Below are 24,044 nucleotides of genomic sequence, written 5' to 3' on the forward strand. Positions count from 1 at the left end.
ATTATAATCAAGAATGTGTAGAAAGATATAGCAATAATGATATCTATCTTCACCAAAAACATGGTTATAATAATAAAAAATTTTTAGAGAAGTTAAAAGTCCAACAATCACATAGATAACGGTCTGCATACAGTAGTATACCATGTAGTCATTTAAAATGATGTAGAAACATATTTAACACCTGGGAAAAGTTAAAAAAACGGTACGTACTATGTAAAAATTCACTGAGCACTGAGACTATGCACGTTACTGAGTCTAAGTTATATCAAATTTATCTCAATTTAAACAGTAAAAAATATAAAATTTAAATTTTAAAAGTCGGTATGGTATGATCCCAGTTTTATGAATATATATTGTACATATACATACATTGTATGCATATTTATAAAATATATATATATATATACCAAAATAGACCAAAATAGACCAGTTGTCACTAGATAATGAGGTCACAGGTAATTTATATTTTATTCCTTTTACTTGTCTACATTTGCTAAGAAGAACATACGTTATTCTTGTAATAAAAAAAAAGAAAGTAAAAACTACAAAATGTCAAACCTCACATAATTTACTGACTAAATGAAATGAATCCTGCCATCACAGAGCTCCTCCTCTCACAAGTGTCTTGGCCCCTGTCCAGTCTCATTGGTAGGTCCAGTTGTTGTATCTTCTTCTGAATGACCCCTTGCTTATAGAAATCATGGTACAATGGAACAAAGCCGAACTCTGCCCCTTATTCCTTGAATAGGAATATGCTTTAATCACCACACCTTCCATATAAACAAATTAATTTGGTTGAGAATATAAGATTAATTCGTATGAAACATTAGCACATTACATAATCGAATGCTAAATTGTGTGGTTTTGAGGGAAAATCTAACAGGAATTCATAGAAGCTTTCACAAAATGGAAAGTGGAAGGGGTAAAATGCATAAGCTGTCATTGAGATGAAAATGCCCATAGCAAGTTCAGGCATAGGTGAGAAAAACAACCTTATATCAAGTGTGTTGAAGAGAAAAGCCTTTCAACTTAGTATTGAAGATGGGACCTGGGCCAGCACGTGGAGAGAGAGCCTGGCCGATCAGGAAAAGGCTAACTAAGGAAGAGCGAAGACCTCAGGGATTGGCTGTAGCTTCTTGAGTCTATAACATGTTAAAAATGGAGCTTTAAGATTAATCTGGTGGCTGTGTGCTTTTGGAGGAAAGAAAAGCTGGAAAACAGTGACAAATACGGTTAAACCATCAATTTGAGAGTTAGGCCTACTTTTATTTTAAGTTTTGTTTATTTTATTTTATCTTTTGAACAGACGATGCATACACACAGTAAAAAATTTTAAGGGTACAAAAGGGCAGGCATGAAAGGTAAGTGTCCATCCACTCTTGGTCTTCCGGCCACCAACTATCTTCCCTAGAGGAAACCACTGGTAACAGTGTCTTATGTTTGCAGATTCAGTCTCTGCATTTACACACACACATATATATCTGTACAGGTTTTCCCTGCTATCCAAAAGTAGAGCGTTCCTATGACATTTCATAAGTGAAAATGACATTAAACGAAGAAGCAATTATCATTAATTTATATGGAAAAAACTGGGGGTGTTCCCAACCCCTCAGAATAACCTACCAAATCATAACAAATAACATATAAAACCTAAAATAACATGAAGTTATAGTAAAAGCAATGCCATTCTCAGTGCTTAGGGTATGTGCTGTCTCTATATTGGCTTCCTTCAAAACAAACACTAAATGCTGTTTTTGCTTTTCACCTTTTATCATAAAAGCGAAAACCCTCTTTGGATTTATTTCGGTTAGCAAAAACTGTCGTAAGAGTGAAGTGTCGTTAAGACAATTTTTCGAAAAGTGGGAGATATTTGTATATCATATATATATAAAATATATATGAGTCCTTTTAACGGACATTTCCAATCTTCAGTGCTTACAAACAATACTATACTGAATATTCTTGTTCTTAGGTTCTTTCATTCGTGTTGGCACATTTTTTAGAAAAGAAAATGAACGTATGTAAGTCAGTAGGGATTTACTGAAAGCTTATTGGATATTAGTTGGCCCAAGTACCTGTAGTTTTTGCTCTTTTTTCTTTTAAAGAATTCTATGATAACATCTTTTGCTCCCTTTACATTTTACAATTGAATTTTACCAAAATTATTATTCCGTGTGAGTATAATGTATGTGACAAAATAAAATCAACTAAAGGTTTTCATACTTTTCCTCAATAACCTTAAGATCAGGCAATTCTAGAGAATAGACTACACCCGTATCATAGTATATTATATTATTTACCAAACTGTGGTCTATGTTTCTGACACCTTGATTCTAAATGTTTCCTCCTCCTTCCTTCTTGCCCCTCAACTCACAATACCCTTTGGGGCAAGGGTAAAAATTAAAAAGAAAGAGCTCATATAGCAGAATGAAATAAGAAGGCAGTTTGAAAACATTGCATTTGAGCTTGCCTGAAAATACTATAGGATTTACTGTACACACACAAACTATATATATATTTCAACACTGGTATTCTAGGATATGCCAAATATACTTCTGATCCTTAAAGTATTTCAATAGGCACCCAGTTGATGGTATCCTTTATATTGTAATGTTACAGGTTTGTACACCATTACTGGTTATTTTCCTCATTTTGATATCTCTTCATCTATTTTCACTGTCAGAAATCAGTAAAAAGCTCCTTCTCAGCTTGTTTTAAGCCTCTGAGTTTTTGTTGTTTTTTAATAATAATGCTCACTGGCTCAATTATGAGAGTACATCCCTAAAATAAAAAAGTTTAGTTTGATCAGGCCCTTGATGAAATACTTACATTTCCATTTTATAATTAGAAAAAAAAGAGAATTTCGAAAGAAATGCCCAACCAGACAGTCTTCATGTTTTTCTTATTATCAACACTAACACAAATTTTACATTCCTTTTTCAAATTAATTTTTATTTATATCAATGTTATACATTCTCATGAGTTTTGGGTTTGTTTTTTGTAGAGACATAGTATTCCAAGGTTTATAAGAAAAACGTGGAAGACTTTCCTCACATCTCCTTCTGCCCAGAGGCAAATACTGTGAAACATTTTAGCTATTTCTTCTTGTATTTTTTACCCTTTTTCTAAATAATGTTTGTATTTCAGAACTTCTAAGTACAAAGTTTTGCACTACTGTATCTACACTGAAGCTTTGATCATACAATAGCAAGATGGCAAAAACAGGCCTGAATAAAAGCCAATTCTAAATTTCACTAATGAGACAATATAAAAAAAAAATTGGGGTCATATATATTACATATAAATATAATGTATGTATTACACTATAATAAAATACCTATATACAATACTTAACTTTTATTATTTAGTTGTATATAAACTGAAAAAATAACCCCTTATAATATTCACTTTTTAAATTTACCCAAATATACATATTTAAAATCTTATATTATAAAAAAAAGTATTAATTTAGGAATAGTGCTGATATTCCACTATATGAGAAACTTTGTGAGGGTACAAGTTTAAGGCATCTACTTTTTTTTTCTAAAGGATAATTTTGGGAAATTTGGGAATTATACTTCAGTAATTCTTAGGTTTTAAAATCATTTTCATAATTTTTTTCTCTTTTTAAGTGGCATATTGATTAGAAAAGTTTTCATTACTTATTTTAATAAATATTAGCAATCTTTTGGGTATTGTTCAGAAAAAGCAGTAAAACAAGATGAGTGAATGGCTTGAGAAAAGTTGGAATGCCACTTATTTATTTCTATTCTTTTCCCCTAAATTAACCTTTGAAATTTCTGGAGAATCTCATGGTAGGGTGTATTTTTAATATTCACTGTTTTTTTCTCCTTAATTATAAAAGTAACAAAAATCATGTTGGGACCACTGGCTAATATTTTGAAAAAATGATAAATGATAAAGCTAGAGCCATTCCTCCTTATACCAAAATAAATTATGGATAATCAAATAACTCAGAAGCCATTACAAAATTAATAAACATGACTACATAAGAATTTAGCACATTTGTGTAGTCAAAAAATACAAAAGCAAAATCATAAGTTAAATAAGGTACAAGTAAAAAAATTTCACGATTCCATGAGACAAAAGGCTAACCTCCCAAATTTACAAAAAGTATAGATAGATCAGTAAGAAAAAAATTAACAACACAAAAGAAAACCGAGCCAAGAATATGACTACTTTCAGAAATATTAATGGCCAATAAACATATCACTAGGAGCACGACCTCACTCATAATTATGAAGCTGCTGATCAAAGGAAGATAACTTGTTCACCTATTAGAGAAGCAAAATTTTTAAAGTCTTATAATATCCACTGCTAGAGCAGAAGTGACAAAGTAAGCACTTTCATACATTGTTGGATAAGAGTGTAAATTGGTACAATTTGGCAATTTGGTAGTTTATCAACTTTTATAAAGTATCTCATTGCCTGGGCCGTTTTGTCTGACTTTGACCTGTGGATGTACATCAACGCAATTGCTGCAATATTCTTTATAACAGAAAAAAATTGGAAACAACCAAAATGTCCCTCAATGGAGTGGAGAAGAGCAGTGGATGGATAAATTATGGTATTTGTGTAATGAACTACTACATAGCCATTAAAAAGAGTAAGATAGCTCTTTTTTGTGCAAGTATGAAAAAAATCTCTGAAATGGATTATCAAAAGAAAAAAGATTCTGCTCAGCAAAAGAAATTGTCAACAAGGTAAAGAGACAACCATCCAAATGGGAAAATATATTTGCAAGCAACGCCTCCAATAAGGGCCTAATATCCAAAATATACAAAGAACTCATACAACTCAATAACAACAAAAAAACAAATGATCCAATTAAAAAATGGGCAGAGGACCTGAACATACACTTCTCCCTAGAGGACATACAAATGGCCAACAAATATTTGAAAAGATGATCAACATCACTAGTTATTAGGGAAATGCAAATCAAAACCACAATAAGATACCATCTCACACCTGTTTAAAAAAACTGTAATCAACAGGACAAGTAATAACAAATGTTGGAGAGGATAGAGAGAAAAAGGACCCCCTCATACACGGCTGGTGGGACTGCAAATTGGTACAGCCACTATGGAAAATAATATGGAGGTTCCTCAAAAAACTAAGAATTGATCTAGCACATGATCCAGCAATCCCTCTACTGGGTATTTACCCCAAAGACTTGAAAACCCATATCCAAAAAGATATGGGTTTGCACACCGATGTTCATAGCAGCATTATTCACAGTGGCCAGGACATGGAAGCAATGGAAGTGTCCTACGATTGGCTAAAGAAGCTGTGCTACATATATACAATGGAATATTACTCAGCCATAAGAAGAGATGCAATACTGCCATTTGCAACAACATGGATGGACCTCAAGATAATGCTAAGCGAAATAAGCCAGACAAAAAAAGGTGAAAATCACATGCTATCACTTATATGTGGGCTATAAACTTAAAAGCAACAAATGAACAGGTCAAAGACTCATGGACAGGGACTATAGACTAGTGGTTACCAGAGCATAGGGAGTGAGTGAGGAGGGGGTAGGTAGACAATTAAGGGGGAGAGGGGTCAAATATGGGTGGTGGGGAGTAGGAGGAGGGTGAAGTGGGTAAAGGGGATCAAGTGTATGGTAGCTGAAGGAAACTGGAATTTGGGTGGTAAATACACAATAGAATGTATAGATTAATGTACACTTGAAAATTATATAATTGTATTAACCAATGTTACCAATAAACTTAATAAAAAATAAATTTAAAAAAAGAAAAAGGTTGAGGAAAGGTTTTATAGCATTCTCTCTTGTGTACTTTTTAAGAAAGTGTACATTTGCACCTACATTTTTTCCTTTAAAAAGTGTTTTCTTTTTAAAGGCAGGAGCTGGGCAGGTATAAACAAAAGGCTTTTAGTTTCAGCTTATAGCTTTGAGAACTGTTTGTATGAATCAGTGCGGTCTTCCCACCTCTTTTGTTTTCTTCTGTACAGTTTTTAGTATTTTAAAAGAGCAAATGTCATTTGCTTTATTTACATATGCCCGCTGGAAAAAAATCTTTTAAAAACGTACGAAACAGAGTAGAAATCAAGTGAAATTTTTAGCAGAGTTAAAGCTCTCTGTACTTCGGGAGCAGCATGTCAAACACCCAATCTCAGGACTAACCAGACCAGAAATACCGCTCAGTCCACTCCCAACCGGAAGAGTCCGCCCTGGCCAGGACTACAGCTCCCAGGAGACATCCGGAAACCGCGTGAACGCGGCTACGGGAGACGTTCCCGTCACTTCCGGCCTGCAAAGTGTCCTTTTGTATTATTATGTTATTGTTTTATCTTTAATAGGGGAGAAAGAAACAAGTAAAACTCAGCTCGAACGTAAAAAGAGAAACGCTGGAACGTAGGAGAGACTGCAAACCCTACAAGCTCCGAGCGAAGACAGAAACTAGGCGGCCCACCCCCTAGAGTCATGCTGAGGTGTGACCTGCGCCTGCTTTTCTTTCCAGTCTCTTGCCATATTTCTCTCGTGCAAAACAAAACCTTCACCTCTTCCCTGCGTTTCTTCGGAACCCTAGCTTCCGGAGAGCTAGGCCCAAGTTCCAGAAACTGCCTGCAACCATTTGTCCAGATTTCTCACAACAGGCTCCCACTCCCGGCTCAGGCAGGGATCATGGACACCATATGTGCGCTCTGATAAAAAGTCCTGGATTCTGACTTAGCTTCTAAGCCTCAACGTCCATTCCTCAGAATCTACTGCGCTGTTCCAGCTTAAGATCTGGTGAAAAGACAACAATCTGCCAAGACCTTAGCCTCTTGTGTTTCAGTCCCTCCATTTGTAAAAAAGCCGAATAAAATCCCTCCTTGACTACCAGAGCAAAACAGCATTCTGAGACAAGAACAGGATGTGTTTTAGAAGAGCTTTTCTGTTAAATCATACACAGAATAGAATTTGTAAATGATTCTTTAGAGGCTGTTGAAACATTGCTTTGAAGTTTTAATCAAATGTGACAAATGCTAGTAATCCGCTAATGGTAGTGTTGAGGATGTCAATAGTGGGCAGTGTTGTGCATGTGAGGACTGGGGGTATATGGGAACTATGTATTTTATGCTCAATTTTGCTGTGAACCAAAAACTCTAAAAAAGGTTATGAATTTAAAAAACAGTAGTAACAACTGGAAGTATAACTACCATTATTGAGCTCCTACTATGTGCCAGTGGTAAAATTAGGATTCGAACCTTGCTATATGTGACTCCAAAGCCCATCCTGAAGAAAATGCATAACAATGCTACATCAAATTATCTGGTCAAAACAAGAATGCCCCATATTTCAAAAAAAACAAGAGGACATAGTCCTTTGACAAATAAAGACCATTATCTCAAGTTCTCTGCACTCACATCCTGGTGTCTATACACATCTTAGTTTATGACCCATGATCTACACTGATTGAAGTATATACTCAATATCTATCCAAATGAAAAAGTAATATATTCAAGTACAGATTACTAGTTAAATGCGTATGGTATTGAGTCAGACAATTCCAAGCTACCATTTACATGATCTATTTTATGGCCCTAGACCTCAGGTTGCCCTTCTCCAAAGGGGATGACAAGAGCCTCACAGGGTTGATTTGAGGATTGAACAAGGTGACATGAATTAACATGGTATCTGGTACCCAGTGACAGCACCCTCAATATCAGCTGTTTTTAGCTTGGTAAGGAAGGGCTAAGAAATGAGTTTAGGAAGGGCAAAGTGAGTCGTTGGGGAAGTTATGTACAAGGGGCGAGCTGACCAAAAGGGTAGGAAGACATAGCTTGTCCAGGTGGAGAGAAGACAGGATAGTATAGGACTGAGCAAAAGCTTAGAAGAGGTGGTGACCAGGGCCTGAATATTTAAGTTATATACTTCCAAGACAATCAAACTGGAGAGTTTTCTCATGTTTTAATTTTAAAATCTAAAGACTTTGCTAGCCCTGCTTCATGAAATACAGTAAGTGACTGTAACAATCACTGTAGCAATTTGGGGGTATTTACCACCCACCATTTGCCAAGGATTACAGCATTTCAAGAATTCAAACTTCTAAGTGTTTCAGAGTTCCATTAAAGATATTTTAACACTAGGATGCTTGTGCTTGAACACAGTCACCAGTACTACCTCATGATCACCACTAGAGGGACTAGAACCAAAGGAATCATGGAACTTCTAGGTACAGTATTCTTTCCCAGATTACTATTCCACATTCCGTACATTAAAAAAAAAAAAAGTTTTTGAAGCATATTTCTTATTTTATGCATTTTTAAATACTTTTAAAAGTCTAAATCCTACTGGAAAACAGGAAATTAAAGAGTCCTATTGACTGTCATCCCTAATTCCAGCCCACAAAATAGCCACTCGATAACATTAATAATTTTGTGTCCTTCCAGATATTTTCAATCTATATATAAATGTATATATTGTTCTTTCATTTAAACCCATAATTTGTCCCATGACTGCCACTCTGACTTCATCTCCTACCACTTTCTGCATGCTGTATAGACCATAGTCCAGATCTTCACACTTGCCGTCTCGTTCTGGTCTCAGGACCTTTGCACTCACTAGTTATCTTCCTAGACCACTCTTCTCCCAAGTCCTCCTCATTCAGGTGTCAGCTTAGATGTCACTTCCTAAGAGAGGCCTTTTGTGACACCCATCAAACAACTATTTTCCAATCTAAATCACTCTCCCTCACCATGTTTGAAATTACCTTGTTCATCTGTGCACTTACCTACCTACTCACAACTAAAATATAATCTCCATGATAACAAGAGACTTGGCTGCCTGGTTAACTTCCATATCTCTAGTATCTAGAACCTAAATTAGAGACTCAAAAGTGTTTGTTAATCGAATAAATAAATGAAAGAGTGCTGTACATACTATTCTTTTTTTTGTACACATTATTCTGCAACTTATTTTTTCACTTAATGTGTCTTGTACAAGTTGTATTTTACTTTTTGTAGACATTTTAATTTTATTTCAGTTATGTTCTTATTTTTTTTAATTTAACTATTTTTAAGTTAGTATTCACATGTCTCAAAAATAAAACAGTATAAAGAGGTATTCAGTAAAAAGTCTCACATCCACTTCTATCTATCATCTATCTTGTTCTCTCAACCAGATAACCTTATATTGTATTAGTTTACTGTGCATCCTTGTTTATGCAAATACATACATACATATAATTATTATTTTCTTTCCAATTTGCATGAAATAGTAGCTTGTTTATATACTGTTCTGCACCTTCATTCTTTTAACAGCTGCATGGTATTTGTAATTTGTATAGATTTATGATTTATTTTACTCAATTCTCTACCAATGGACTTTTTGGTTGTTTTAATTTTTGTTATTATAATCAATGTAAAAATTGTTTTCATGCTCAATGAATGTATGGTAGAATAAATTCCTGGAAGTAGAATGAGTAAATCAAAGGTGTATGTACATTGAATCAAGGAAGATCTTATCAAACTTCACTCCAAGAAGGTTGCCTCAATTTATATTCTCACCAACAATGTACAAGAGCACCAACTTTCCCACACTCTAGCCCATGATATTATAGACCTGAGTATGTTTGCCAGTCTGATGGGTGAAAAACAGTTGCTCACTGTTGTTTTGATTTTCATTTCTCTAATTATGAATGAAGCTGAACATCTTTTCACATTTAAAAATAACTTCATTGATATATAATTCACCCACTTAAAGTATACAATTGAATGGCTTTTAGTATATTCACAAATATCACGACAGTTGCACAGATGTGCAACCATCATCACAATTTTAGAACATTTGCATCGTCTCAAAAAGACGCCCATATTCTTTAGATATCACTCCCCTATCCCTCCATTTCCCTCAGTCTTAAGAAATCACTAATCTACTTTCTGTCTCTATAGATTTGCCTTTTCTGGACATTGCATATAAATGAAATCATATATGTGTTTTCTTTTGACTGGCTTCTTTCACTTAGCATAATGTTTTAAGATTCATCCATGTCGTAGCATGTATTGACACTCCATTCCTTTTTATGGCCAAATAATACTTAACAGTGCGGTTATATATTTTTTAATTCAGTTGTCAGTTGATGGACATTTATGTTGTTTCCATCATATTTTTCCAACAACATAGCATTTTAGAGAAGGCAAGGACCTTAGAATTGTGATGATGAGACTACACTTAGCAAATAGTTTCCTTGATTACTATACCTGAAGAGTCAGTACAGGTGAGTAAAACAGTAGGCTAGGAAACACAACACTGAAAATATCAACCTTGCCACAGGAAGGTAAAATTACACAGGAAGGTTCTCTGTGTAATTTCAATGTTTGTCTTCTTTGAGCCTTAGTTTCTGTATTAGTCTGCTCAAGCTCCCATAACAAAATACCGTATACCAGGTGGCTTAAACAATAGGAATTTTTTTTTTTTCTGCAATTCTGGAGGTCGGGAAGTCTAAGACCAGGGTGCCTACCAGTTTGGTTCTCTGGTGAGGGACTTCTTTCTGGTTTGCAGATGGCCACCCTCTCGCTGTCCTTACATCACAAAGTGGGAGCTCTGGTCTCATATGTTGAAGGACTTTTAACATTTGTGGTGCTCTGAACTAATAAATGCCAACAGTGGTCTCCAATTATTGTGACTCTGGAAAATACCCCATATATTTCCAAATGGTGCATGGGGGTGAGGCAGTACTGATAAAATCTTATAGTCCAACTCCTGCAATTTATAAGTGAGGAAACTGGAGTCAAGAAGTCACGGAGCCAGGTGATATGACTTCTTCACAAGTGTTCCTTCCACTGTTGTATGTAATACTTAATTCTCCCTCTCACTACTCAAGTTTAAAGGAGGAACAGTTCTCCACTGGAATCCCATCCTTACCTGCCCACATCTTTCTTGCCTTTCTTCTCCATTCCTTTTTTCTCAATTTGCAACACAGTAGGTTTGAGTCAAATTAAACCATTTCATTCATTTATTTTAACAAATATTTATTGGCTACCCCAATGGGTTTCAAGTTCTGGACTAGGGGCTGGGGATTCAGTAGTGAACAAAACAGACACGGTCCCTACCCTCATGGGCAGAGTGAAGGAGATGGACTATTTTAAAGTAGACTGAACACATAAAAATATATAATTACTAGTTGTGATAGTGGCAGGAATGAAAAGAACCCAAGGAGAACCTAATTTAGAATTAGGACAGCAGGGAATGTCTCTGAGGGAACTAGGAGACCTGTGTGGCTAGAACACCATGATTATGAGCACCGGGTAGAGTTGGGAGACAATGCTGAAGGATTAAAAGAGATGCAGGGCCTTGCTGTTCACGAGAAGGAGCCTAGATTTAATCTAAGACTATTAGGGAGCCATTAAAGATTTTCTGCTGTGGATTAGCATGATCCAATTTGTGTTTTTCGAAAGATCACTGTGAGAGTATATGAGGTTTGATTCAATTTCAATGAAGTTCAAGAATAGGCAAAACTGATCTAGGAAGGTAGAATTCAGAAAAGTACCTATGGGAAGAGGGTAAGGATTGACTTAAAGGGACGTAAAGATGTTTCCTGGGGTGATGGAAGTGTTCGATGTCCTGATTGGGTTGGTGGGTACACAAGTGTATTCATTTAGCAAAACTCATCAAAATGTAAGTTAATAGTTGTGCATTTCACTGTATGTACATTTTACCTCAACTAAAAAATAAAGATCACTCTGGCTGCAGTTACTTAAGTGAAGCAGTTTCAGGGTTCAAACTACATATAACCTGAGAGGTTATAGAATGTTTTTTAAAACCTGAGGCCCAGAAAGATTAATTTAGAGTCTCTCAGGCCTCAAAGTATCATTTAGTTCATTTAAAACTACTTTGCTCTAAAGAAAGATGATACCTTCTATATAGATCCTGTGGAATATATGCTCTAAATATCAGTTATACCCGAACATTTTATTTATCCTTGAGTTCTAACCGTAGACTAAATCAAACAGTTTGGTTTATAATTATGCTAACTTAAATGCAACGAGCAACTGCCTGGAAGGCAAGAGCTGGGCATCCCAGCTCTCTCCAAAAGCGCCCCTTAGTGGGGCTTCGCTGAATACTGGAATTCAGCTGAGCAGGGTTAAAAATATTGAGAGCTGGGTCTCACTCCCAGAGATTCCGATGTAACTGGTCTAGGGCGTGACCTCAGTATTAGGATTTTTAAGAGCTCCCCAGAGAGAAGTCAAGGTTGGAAACCAAAGCCTGCCCAGTTCCACCCAGATTTCATTCTTCTGTCTTTAAAATGACTCCTACAAAATGTCACCTAGCATTTTTGCATAATAAGGGCCCTAGAAACTGCTACTGCCTTCTATTGGATTATTGAAAGTAAACATTTAAGAACCTATATTTAGATTTAGATTTCAGTTCCTTCCCAATCCCCAGGTCACACACTAGTCTTAATGCCGACCTGGAATCAACCCCCACTTCAGCTCTCCACCCCCGTTTTTGAGGCTCTAAAGCTGAGAGGACATCTGCCCCTCTGGATGTAATCCTCATGTGGTTCAGTGCGCCATTCCCCCTGGTTTGCTTTTAAGTGTGTTTTCGGAGTGACCCTCTTCCAGCTCACTTGGTTAAAGTTTTGTGTCTTCCATATTCAGCTCCCTTAGATCTTGAAAGGAGTGAATGCAGGAAGAACAAACCCTTCCCCACTCCACTTCTTTGCCCACAGGGCTTGACAGGAGAGTAGGAAAAGTGAAAATTCCAATTTGATGGGCAGTACTGAGCAATTACAATCGAGCTGCTTCCTCCTATCCTATTTGGCTTTATTTTTTTAAGTATATTAATGTCTGCCCCCCACAAAGTCTCCCTCGACTTGTTCAAGATTTTCTGAAACTCTCTACACCACATGTACTGCGGGCCCTGAGAATTCACTGTGATACTCATGTGTTGCTCTCCTACCAAGGACCAGGTGACACATCTCCAAGTCCTAATGTTTAATTGACAGAATAAAATGCTCTCAAAACACATTCAATTCTGCCTACAGTACTTCTATTCCTTGGACAGTGCAGAAGCACTGTTTGAGAATTAGAATTATAAAATAGAGAAATCCTGTGATATAAGAATATTAATAAATGTTCTTTTCAATGTGTAAATATGGAAATAATACAAATTTCATAAATTAAAAAATTCATAGAGAATCACATGATTTCAAAGCTGGGAGGCTGAGTTAATTGCAAACATTGTTGCTGCTTTAGCTACTAAACAAAAATCTTTTCGCCATGGTCCTTTATCCAAATTCGTCTTGGAAAATGTGATGTTTGAGTTGATGTGAGATCTTCAAGAACATAGATGTTGTTTAAAACAAAATGATATTATGTCCAGGTTTTCTATACAAGAGTCTTATTTCCCCTTCTGAATTTTAAATTTCTGAAACTCAGGAAATTGCCTCTCATCTTAGCATCCTCTCCTGCAATGAAGCACAGAACTTTTGCAAGAGATAGGTGTTCAACAAATCTACATTGAATTTAGAGTACTTAGAGGGAAATGGTTCATTGGTAATCTGCCTTTTTGAAGTAGTGAGGTGGCAAAAGGTGGCCTATGGGAGATAAATATAATGGAGAATTCTGAAGCAAGAATCTGAGTCCGGTTATCCTGCCCCGTCCAGGCAGAGGGACACCATTTCTGGCGGACAAGAGTCTCCTGTGCCCATTGGAAGGCCATTGTCTACTTTTCTATCACTTGCCTTGCCCAGTGCTAATGGAGGGAGGACTGAAAGGAAATAAAGATGATAAGATACAGTCACTCATCAGGAGGAACCCATATTCTATTGCCCAGGTCTTCAAACTGTAATACTGGAAGATTTTCCAGATGCATAGGTGCATAGAATTTTAAGATATTCTATTCCCAAATCCTCAACCGTACCCTTCTGTAGCATGGTTCGGGTTGTCTTTCCCTATTTCCCCTTCAAAACAGCATTTCTCCTACAAAGAAAAGTCACTCTCCACCTCCATCCTGAATATTACTGCAGTATAACAATGTCTCAAGTGTGAGAACTTCTAAGATGCCATACAAACGGGCAATTGGAAGTGGTCCCTTTAATGTTTAATCAAGATGACATAAATTTTCCTCAGCTTCCTGCCTTTCCCAAACTTAAACATATTTCTGTTAAGGGTGGATCACTGATTTATAAATAGAGTGTTTTGGCCTTGGTTATTCTGAAATCAGTATGGACAATGGGAGTGGCAGCAATTCTTGTTTAACAAGCCTGCTTCTTTTATCCTTCGACTATTGTCCAAGAATGCACTCTTCATGGAGGAAGGTCTGGGGAAAGCCAAGGGAGCTCCAGTAAGAAATACTGAAAGGCTTAAAATCATTTTTATTATGAATTTAAGTTTTAAAAATTCTCTTTATTTATGACAGCACTAATCCCCATGGTGTGTCATTAACTAGAATGAAAATGCAGATGAGTAGCTGAAGTAGTACTAGGAAGGCTGATTCTTTTAAAAGAAACTAGAAAGTTTTTTTGGAGTACCAAAATTTTCAAGTTTTTGACACTGAATAAAACCCATAGATAAACATTTTATGTAATTTCTTTTAGATTCTATGTGAATTATTAACTAACATAGTTAAAACACGTTTTCTTAAATCATATCAAAAATGTTTATTTACTTACAATAGGAGATTTGTAATAGTTTTTTCTATGTTGCATCAAAAGTTTCCATGAACCATGAACTTAGCTCAAAACAACATACCTTCATTACTGCACAGTTTTCACTGATCAGGAACCCTGGCAGAGTTTAAATGAACCTGGCACTCAGGGTCTCATGGGCTGCAAAGAAGGTTTAGTCTAGGGGTTCGATCTCATCTGAGGCTCGGGTCCTCTTCCAGGCTCACTGGTTGTTGGCAGAGTTCATCTCAGCAGTTGTAGGACCAAAGTCCCAGATTTCTTGCCAGCTATCAGCTGGCATCTACTCTGCTCATAAAGGTCCCTGTAGTTCTTTGCCAAATGACCCTCTCACAAGTACCTTTGCAACATAGGAGCTTACTTCAAAGCCAGCTGGAGAATCTCTCCAGTCAGTTAAAACAGACTTATAGAATGTAACCTAATCAAGGGAGTGGCTCATATTTACCGGCCCTGCCTATGCTTAGATAGAGGGGATGGTAGGGACAGGAATCTTACGGGGCATCTTAGAATTCTGCCTGCCACACCACTTTCATCTTATTTCCATTTTTGAAATGTTTAATATTTTCTGCCTTCCATTACCAAAAAACAAGATTATGTTTTAGTGGCTAGAGCAACTGATTAATTTTTAGCATTATGTAACTATCTATTTTTGGTAAATAGGAAAAAATGTAATGATGGTTTCCAGAAAAATTGTTGGAATGATTTCAGGACTCATCTTTAATTAATGGAACCATTTAATAAAATTACTATTTAACTATTCCTAAAAAACAAATACCAGATATTAATATACACACATTTGCTTAGGAATGCCACATCTTCTAACTTTATAAGTAGCATAATTTTAGCTATTCTGCATTATTTTATTTCATTCTTATAAATTAAATAATTTAAGCCTTAGATTTAGGATCACGTCTTATTGTTTGTAAAAAATAGATTGGGGGAAAGCTAAAGTGTTTTCCTTAAGATCAGGAACAAGACAATGATGTCCACTTTTACCACTTTGATTCGACCTGGTGTTGGAAGTCCTAGCCACAGCAATCAGACAAAAAAGGAAAAAGAAATAAAAGGCATCCAACTTGGAAAAGAAGAAGTAAAACTGTCATTATTTGCAAATAACATGATATTCTATGTAGAGAACCCTAAAGATTCCACCAAAAAAACTATTAGAACTAAAAATGAATTCAGTAAAGTAGCAGGATACAAAATTAATCAAAAATTGGTTGCATTTTTATACACCAATAACAAACTTTCAGAAAGAAATCATTTCTGAAGTGTAAATTTTATTTACACTTGCATCAAAAAAAATCTAGTAATAAATTTAATCAAGGAGGTAAAAGACCTACACTTGAAAAATTATAAGACATTGAAGAAAGAAACTGAAAATACAAATAAATGGAAACATATATCCTGCTCATGGGTAGAAAGAATTAACATCGTTAAAATATCCATACTACTCAAAGCAGTCAATGCAATCCCTATCAAAATACCAATGTCATTGTTCACAGAACTAGAAAAAATAACCTATTTATATGAAACCAAAAAAGACTCTGAATAGCCACAGCAATCATGAGGGAGAACAAAGTTGGAGGTATTATGTTACTTGGTATCAAACTATACTACAAGGCTATAGTAATCAAAACAGTATGATACTGGCATATGAACAGACACATGGAACAATGAAACAGAATAGAGAGCCCAGAAATAAACTCACACCGATATGGTCAATTAATCTATGACAGAGGCAAGAATATACAATGGGGTAAAGACAGTCTCTTCAATAAATGGTGTTGGGAAAACTGGACAGATACACACCAAGAAAAAGAAAGAAAGAGAGAGAGAGAGAGAGAGAGAGAGAGAGAGAGAGAGAGAGAGTGAAGGAAGGAAGGAAGGAAGGAAGGAAGGAAGGAAGGAAGGAAGGAAGGAAGGAAGGAAGGAAGGAAGGAAGGAAGAAAAGAAAGAAAGAAAGAAAGAAAGAAAGAAAGAAAGAAAGAAAGAAAGAAAGAAAAGAAAGAAAGAAAGAAAGAAAGAAAAGAAAGAAAGAAAGAAAGAAAGAAAGAAAGAAAGAAAGAAAGAAAGGAAGGAAGAAACTAGACCACTTTCTTACATCATATACAAAAATAAACTCGAAATGGATTAAAGACTTAAATGTTAAGACCTGAAACCATAAAATTCCTAGAAGAAAACATAGGTAGTAAACTCTTTGACATTACTTTTAGTAATAATATTTTTGGATATATCTCCTTGGGCAAGGGAGACAAAAGAAAAAATAAGTAAATGGGACTAAAAAGTTTTTGTATAGAGAAGGAAGCCATCTACAAAACAAAAGATAACTTACTGAATGGGAGAAGATATTTGCCAATGGTGCATCCAGTAAGAGGTTAATACCAAAATATATAAGGAATTCATACAACTTAACACCCAAAAGACCCAAACAATCTGACTGAAAATGGGCAGAGGACTGGAATAGACATTTCTTCAAAGAGGATGTACACATGGCCAATAGACATATGAAAAGATGCTTGACATTGCTAATCAGAGAAATGTAAATAAAAATCATAGTAAGATAGTACCTATCAGAGTGGCTATCGTCAATAAATCAGCAAACGAGTGCGGCAGGATCTGGAGAAAAGGGAATCCTCATGCACTGTTGGTGGGTTTCCAAATTGGTGCGGCAACTATGGAAAACAGTATGGAGTTTCTTCAAAAAATTAAAAATAAAAGTACCTTATGACCCAGCAATTTCCCATCTGGATATTTATCTGAAGAAATCCAAAACAGTCATTTAAAAAGATATATGTGCCCCTACGTTTATTGCAGCATTATTTACAATAGCCAAGGAAGCAACCTAATTGCCCATCAATAGATGATTGAATAATGAAGGTGTGGTACATATATAAAATGGAATATTACTCTGCCATAAAAAAGATTGAAATCTTACCGTTTAGGAGAACATGGATGGACTGAGAGGATATTATGCTAAGCGAAATAAGTCAGAGAAAGACAAATACTATATGATTTCACTTATATGTGGAATCTAAAGAACAGAATAAAGAACAAACAAAATGGAAACAGACTCATAGATACAGAGAACAAACTGATGGTTGCCAGACGGGAGGGCATTGGAAGGCTGGGTGAAATGGTGAAGGGATTAAGAAGTATAAATTGTCAGTTACAAAATAGTCATGGAGATGTAAAGTATAGTTTAGGGAATATAGTCAATAATGTTATAAAAATTATGTATGGTGCCAGGTGAAGACTAGACTTGTTGGGGGAATCACTTCATAAATTATGTAAATGTCTAACCCGCATGCCTGAAACTAACATAATGTTGATTCTCAACTGTTATTGAACATTTTTAATGTAATTTTTAAAGAAAGAAAAGGAAGGAAAGGGTGAGGGAGGAAGACTTCTAAGAGCACTTGATGTGTTCCTAAAATGTTCTCTGAGAAATGGATTCTATTTTTAAAAGCAAAAATTAAAAAATAAAATAAATGATAATAAAAGACACTCATTCTTTATCCCCCTCCCAATATATAGATTAATTTATATTAGATAAAGTTGATTTAATCTGATTTGGCTGCTTTTAGTAACCTATTTTACATGATACATCTTTATAAAAAAATTTTTCTTAATCAAACTTATTTTTTTCTGAATCTACATCTGACATGAACCCACAAAGTCAGGGGGGATATTCTGTTCCAGAAAATAGTGTGCTTCCTAGGACAGGCTTTTGGCTGCCTGGGAATTTTACCAGTTACCTGCAGGTGATACTTTGTGGTAATTTTCCTTCTTTAAGAAAATAGTAAATTAACTGTGATTTTAATTATTTATTTTATTTCTCTTTTTTTTACTGTAAAATATGCAACTTTATTCTTCTATTTTTATTTCTTGCAACTATTATGGATTTAAGTGAGATTTATTAACTTAATTATTAATAGATGTGCAGTCCAAGTACCCTATATTTTAATTATAATTGCAACAGATGCTATATTTTAAAACACTACCCACCACACAAAAAAAATGTACATTCTACAAATATTTTTTGAATTCTCCTAAATGAATAAGGGATATATTCTCCAAGTTCTATGAGATTAGGAAGTACAAACAGATGCTTCTCAATGTGGTTATGTACAGACAAACTCATCATTAGTTGAAAATACTAAAAGTCAAAAATGCATTTAGTATGAATATCACAGCTTAGCCTAGCCTTCTTTAAATGTGCTCAGAACATTTCCATGCTCAGAACATTTACATTAGCCCATAGTTGGGCAAATTCGTCTAATACAAAGCCTAATTTATAATAAAGTACTGTAATTAATGTAAAAACAGAAAACACGCTATCCAAAAAGGGCTAGCAACGTGTTACATGGTACAGTATCAGCTATCTATCCTTGGCATTCTGTGGCTGACTAGGACCTGCTGCTGCTCAGTATCACAAGAGAAAATTGTACTACATCTTGCTAGCCTGGGAGAAGATCAAAATTCAAAATTTGAAATACCGTTTCTACTGAATGCACATCGATTTTGTACCATTGTAAAGTCAAAAAATCATAGGTCGAACCATTGTAAGTCAAGGACTATCTATATTTCTTGTCCATGCTTATATTCTATTATGTATCACATTGCCCAGTACATAGTAGATCCTTTGTAGTACTGATTAAATAGTCAATTGAAGACTAAATACAAAGATACCTCAATATCCTTAAAAAGCTTATCACCAAATAGGTGAGATAATACAAATGCACAAACAACTATTATAGTTCTAGAAGTGTAAAATAAAAATTATCATGTACCTATTTTGATAGAAAGAAAAATATTCAAAAATGAAAATAAGTGAAGATTTCAAGGTACAAGTAATATTTACGGTGAAGTGGATTAAAAAAGTGGTCTCAACAAAGTTTTAAATTAAACATATTTGAGTTTACTTGAACTGATCAAAATAGGCAGAAACATCAACAAGTTCAGTGAAACATCAGAGGTCTCCATACAGGAGGTGTAAGTGGCAGAAATGTTTCCAAGAAAACACCTGGATTTCTGTCTATTTCTGAATTTTTCTGGAGCTGGTCAAATAATTGTAGCATACTTCAGTTATCTTTAGAAGACTACTATGTCTTTCAACTTGAGCCTGTGCCCTCCTTGGAAACTCAAAAGGTAGATACAAAGCTTCTGCACCAGTTCTTCCTCAGAGGGTCTATGCTATTAGCATAGACCCTTACTTACTAACCTGAAGTTGGCATTATATTTACCACTTAACTATAGAGAAATTTCTGCCACATAAAGCCCAGGAGACTGGACTAGAGCAGATTTTCTGATCTATATTGTCTCTCAGGTATGGAGTAATATATAGGATGAGTAAATACTGTTCAAGGGGCTTCCCAGCATTAGGAATTGGGAGCAATAGCAGAAAATATTACTCATCTTAGTTTTCTTTGTTGGATTTCTGACTCTTCCTTTGAGGCACTAGTACCAAAACTTACTTGTCTGTGTAAAGTTATACAGTATTAATGATTATGAACTTTATGATTCATTCAATAAACATTTATTGAGCTCAGGTGCTATATGTTAGGCATTGAGTAAAAAGCTGAAGCCAAAAGTAAAAAAAAAAATAGGTGTTCTTTGACCTTACAGAGTGGAAAAAAAGTTATACTTATTCAGGTTCTTGTGACATCATCAAATACTTATTTTTAAAATATTACAAATTATGCATTAAATGATTCACAGAAGTTTTAGTAATATGAGTTGATCTTATGTAAAATGTGCGATTAAATATTTTTCTGTTTCTTCTTATTTTTTGAGATATAATTGTCATATAACATATTAGTTTCAGATGTGCAGTATGATTTAGTATATGTATACGTAGCAAAAGGGTTATCAAAATAATTCTAGTCAATATCTATTATCACACCTAGTCACATTTTTTCTCGTGATGAGAATGTTTAAGATCTCTCTTAGTGATTTTCAAATACACAGTACGATGTTATTCACTGTAGCCACCATGCTGTTCATTATATCCCCAAGATTTATTTATTTTATAACTGAAAGTTTATACCCTTTGACCACCTTTAAAATCTTATTTGGCTGCATTTAGTATACTATTTTACATGATACATTCTTACAGAATGCTTTTATGATAGTTACCAGGGTGCACATTATTTTTTGTTGAGAAATGAAGACTTCCTGACAGTATACCTAATTTTACCGATTAGATTGATAAGGAAGATTAGCTTTGCTAGTTAGATTATGTATTGGACATTTTCTGTAACTATACTGCCCAATATAGTAGCCACTAGCTACATGTGGCTATTGAACACTTTAGTGTGGCTAATGTAACTGAGAAATTGAATTTTTAATTTTAAATTTAAAAACCAAAAGTGTAAATTTTCTTTTATTGATTATATTTTGAAATATTTTTGTAATTTCACTTAGCCCTTTTAGATGTTTTTAGTGTGGCTACCAGAAAAATTAGAATTACATATGAGACTCTTATTCTGTTTTAATTGGGCATCATTGTTCTATGCATTGACTGAGCTAAATCTGGAACTTCGAGAGAAAAATATATTCAGGTACTTGAAAAGATAATATTATCAAAATGTGTTGTATCGAATTTAACAATATTTAATATTCTAACTGTTCTTTATTAAACAAGGGGCCTCTATTAGAAAAAAATCAGGTACAAAATAGTTGGCAAGTGTTGCTAAACTCACAAATGAGAAAGTGAATGACTAATGACTAAATAACAAATTCCTTTAAAAGTTAGGTAGTTTCCGTTCCTTTTCTTCCAAAAAAACCAAAGGAGAAACTAATCAAATTTTCAGCTCTTACTCTCTGTGGTGCTTGTGAGCACTGCAACGATGACTTTGCCTGCTGGTAATTACAAATCCAAGGCTGCATACAGTCCCTAAGGTTACCAGGCTGACTATCATATGTGCACAGGAGATCCAAAGCAGGACCAGGCTTATGAATGCATGAACAGAAAACCTATCAGGTGCCCCCTGAAGTGATCAAAAGCTTCATCCAGTATTTCCAGAGCACCATCTTGGATTTGATTGACGAGAAGGTATATGAGCTAGAGGCCAGTCTTGTCTCCAGCAATGTCATTGACGGGAACATATATGAGATCCAGGACATTTATGAGAACAGCTGGACAAAGCTGACAGAAAAATTCTTCAAGAATATACCTTGGCCTGAGGCTGAAGCTATTGCTCCACAGGTTGGCAATGATGCTGTCTTCCTGATTTTGTATGAAGAATTATGTTATAGACACATAATGCCAAAGTCAGTGGGGGATCTTCCTTGGAGAAGAGGTTTGAATCCTATTACAAATACTCCTAATGCTGATGATCCTGATCCCCTTCAACTACCCAACCAGTGGCTCTGGGACATCATTGGTGAGTTTACTTATCAGTTTCAGTCATTTAGTCAGTACCACTGTAAGACTGCCAAGAAGTTGAAGGAAGAGATTGACTTCTTTCATTCTAATCTCAAAATCTGGAACATTCACAGTGTCCTCAATGTCCTTCACTCTCTGGTAGACAAGTCCAACATCGATTGGCAGTTGGAGGTGTACAGAAGTGGAAGTGACCCTGAGAATGTGGCTGTAGAGTACAGGCGACATTACCTCTACAAGATGCTTGTCTACTTCAGCCTCACGGGGCTTCTGCATCTGCACTCCCTGTTGGGGGATTACTACCAGGCCATCAAGGTGCTGGAGAATATCAAACTGAAAAGAAGAGCACATACTCTGCCTGAGTGCCAGTTCACCACATACTATTTTACATATTTGGTTTTACATATTTGATGATGCATTGATATCAGGATGCCATCGGGTCTTTGCTAACAACATCCTCCTCTATATCCAGAGGACCAAGAGTGTGTTCCAGAGGACCACATATACGTATGAGATGATTAACAAGCAGAATGAGCAGATGTATGCACTGCTTGCCATCGCTCTCATTGTGTAATCCATATGTATCCATGAGAGCATTCACCTCCAGCTGTGGGAGAAATATTGGGATAAGATGCTACGTATGCAGAAAGGTGACCTGTGGGTCTATGAGGAAATTTTCAGCTATTCTTGCCCCAAATTCCTGTTGATGTAGTGCCCAGATATGACAAGATACATCCCAACTACCACAAGGAATCCTTTTTGCAGCAGCTGAAGGTGTTTTCTGAAGAAGTGCAGCAGCGAGCCCATCTCTTGACCATTCACAGTTCCCCCAAGCTTGACACCACCATGCCTGTGGCCAAGCTGGCCAGCTTCCTGGACCTCACAGAGCAGGAGTTCCATATTCAGCTTCTTATCTTCAAACACCAAATGAAGAACCTGGTGTGGACCAGCTGTACCTCCTCCCTAGATGGCAAATTTCAGTCAGCCTCTGAGGCTGATTACATCGATAAAAACATGATTCACATCACAGACACCAAGGTTGACAGGCGCTATGGCGATTTCTTCATCTAGCAGATTCACAAATTTGAGGAGCTCAATAAAACTCTGAAGAAGAGACCCTGAGTACATTCACACTCTCGTTAGTCAGGTACCTATTTTGATGTCATTGTCAATGGGGAATTTTTTTTAACACTATGAAGCCTTTACCTAGTTCAGCCATCGACCAGTCAACCGAGTTGGAGTTTATTTGAATCAAGGACTGAAATGTTTTAAATAGGTCTCAGTAAAAGATCTTTGGAGCCAAAAATTTTTTTTTAACTATTAGATCATTAAAATAATTTTTGAAAATAGAAAATTATGTTTTTTTTAGCATTAATAACTGGGAAGAAGTTCAAAGAATTGAGTAACAGCAATAACAAAATTTCTTTCACTTACATGTACTTATATATCTGGACAAGGTTATTCAGAGTTAATGCTGAACTTGTCTCATTTAGCAATAACTAATATTTATTCACAGATACATAAACTAATTGAAAAAATTAAACTCCCATTCATCGCGTTCAAGTATGCACTTCCAATAAAAATTTAGTTTTTCTTTATTATTTATCAGAATTAATGTTATTTTCATAAGTTGCATAATAATAATGATGGAAACAATAGCTCAGTCTGGAAGAAATGTTTTTAACATTCAGGGGAAGTTTTTTATAAACTAAATTTCAATTTGAATATATATATTTTTATAGTACAAAAGTAAGATATATGATCAATAAAAGACTTTTCATGACTTTTGATACTGACTCAGATGGAGTGAGCCCACTACTTCCTTTCCCAATGGTACGACTAAAAACTGTGGACAAAATACAGAAAGCAACTACTTGAGGACTCTAAGAAGTAAATAGTAGCGAACAGATTGAGAGGAGAAGCCATGGTGAAGAAGGACACATAAAGGCGTGAGTTTTCCATATTTTTCCTTTTTTATCTCCTGGATTTGGCCCAAAGGC

General features: G+C 35.4%; 1 pseudogene; it reads left to right on the top strand.

Annotated features, from left to right (window-relative positions):
• The first annotated feature begins 21,493 nt into the window (after positions 1-21,493).
• Positions 21,494-23,166, top strand: LOC120608956 (eukaryotic translation initiation factor 3 subunit L-like; annotated as a pseudogene).
• The last annotated feature ends 878 nt before the right edge of the window (positions 23,167-24,044 follow it).

Source organism: Pteropus medius, unplaced genomic scaffold, assembly GCF_902729225.1.
Source record: "Pteropus medius unplaced genomic scaffold, Ma_sr-lr_union100, whole genome shotgun sequence".
NCBI lineage: Eukaryota > Metazoa > Chordata > Mammalia > Chiroptera > Pteropodidae > Pteropus > Pteropus medius.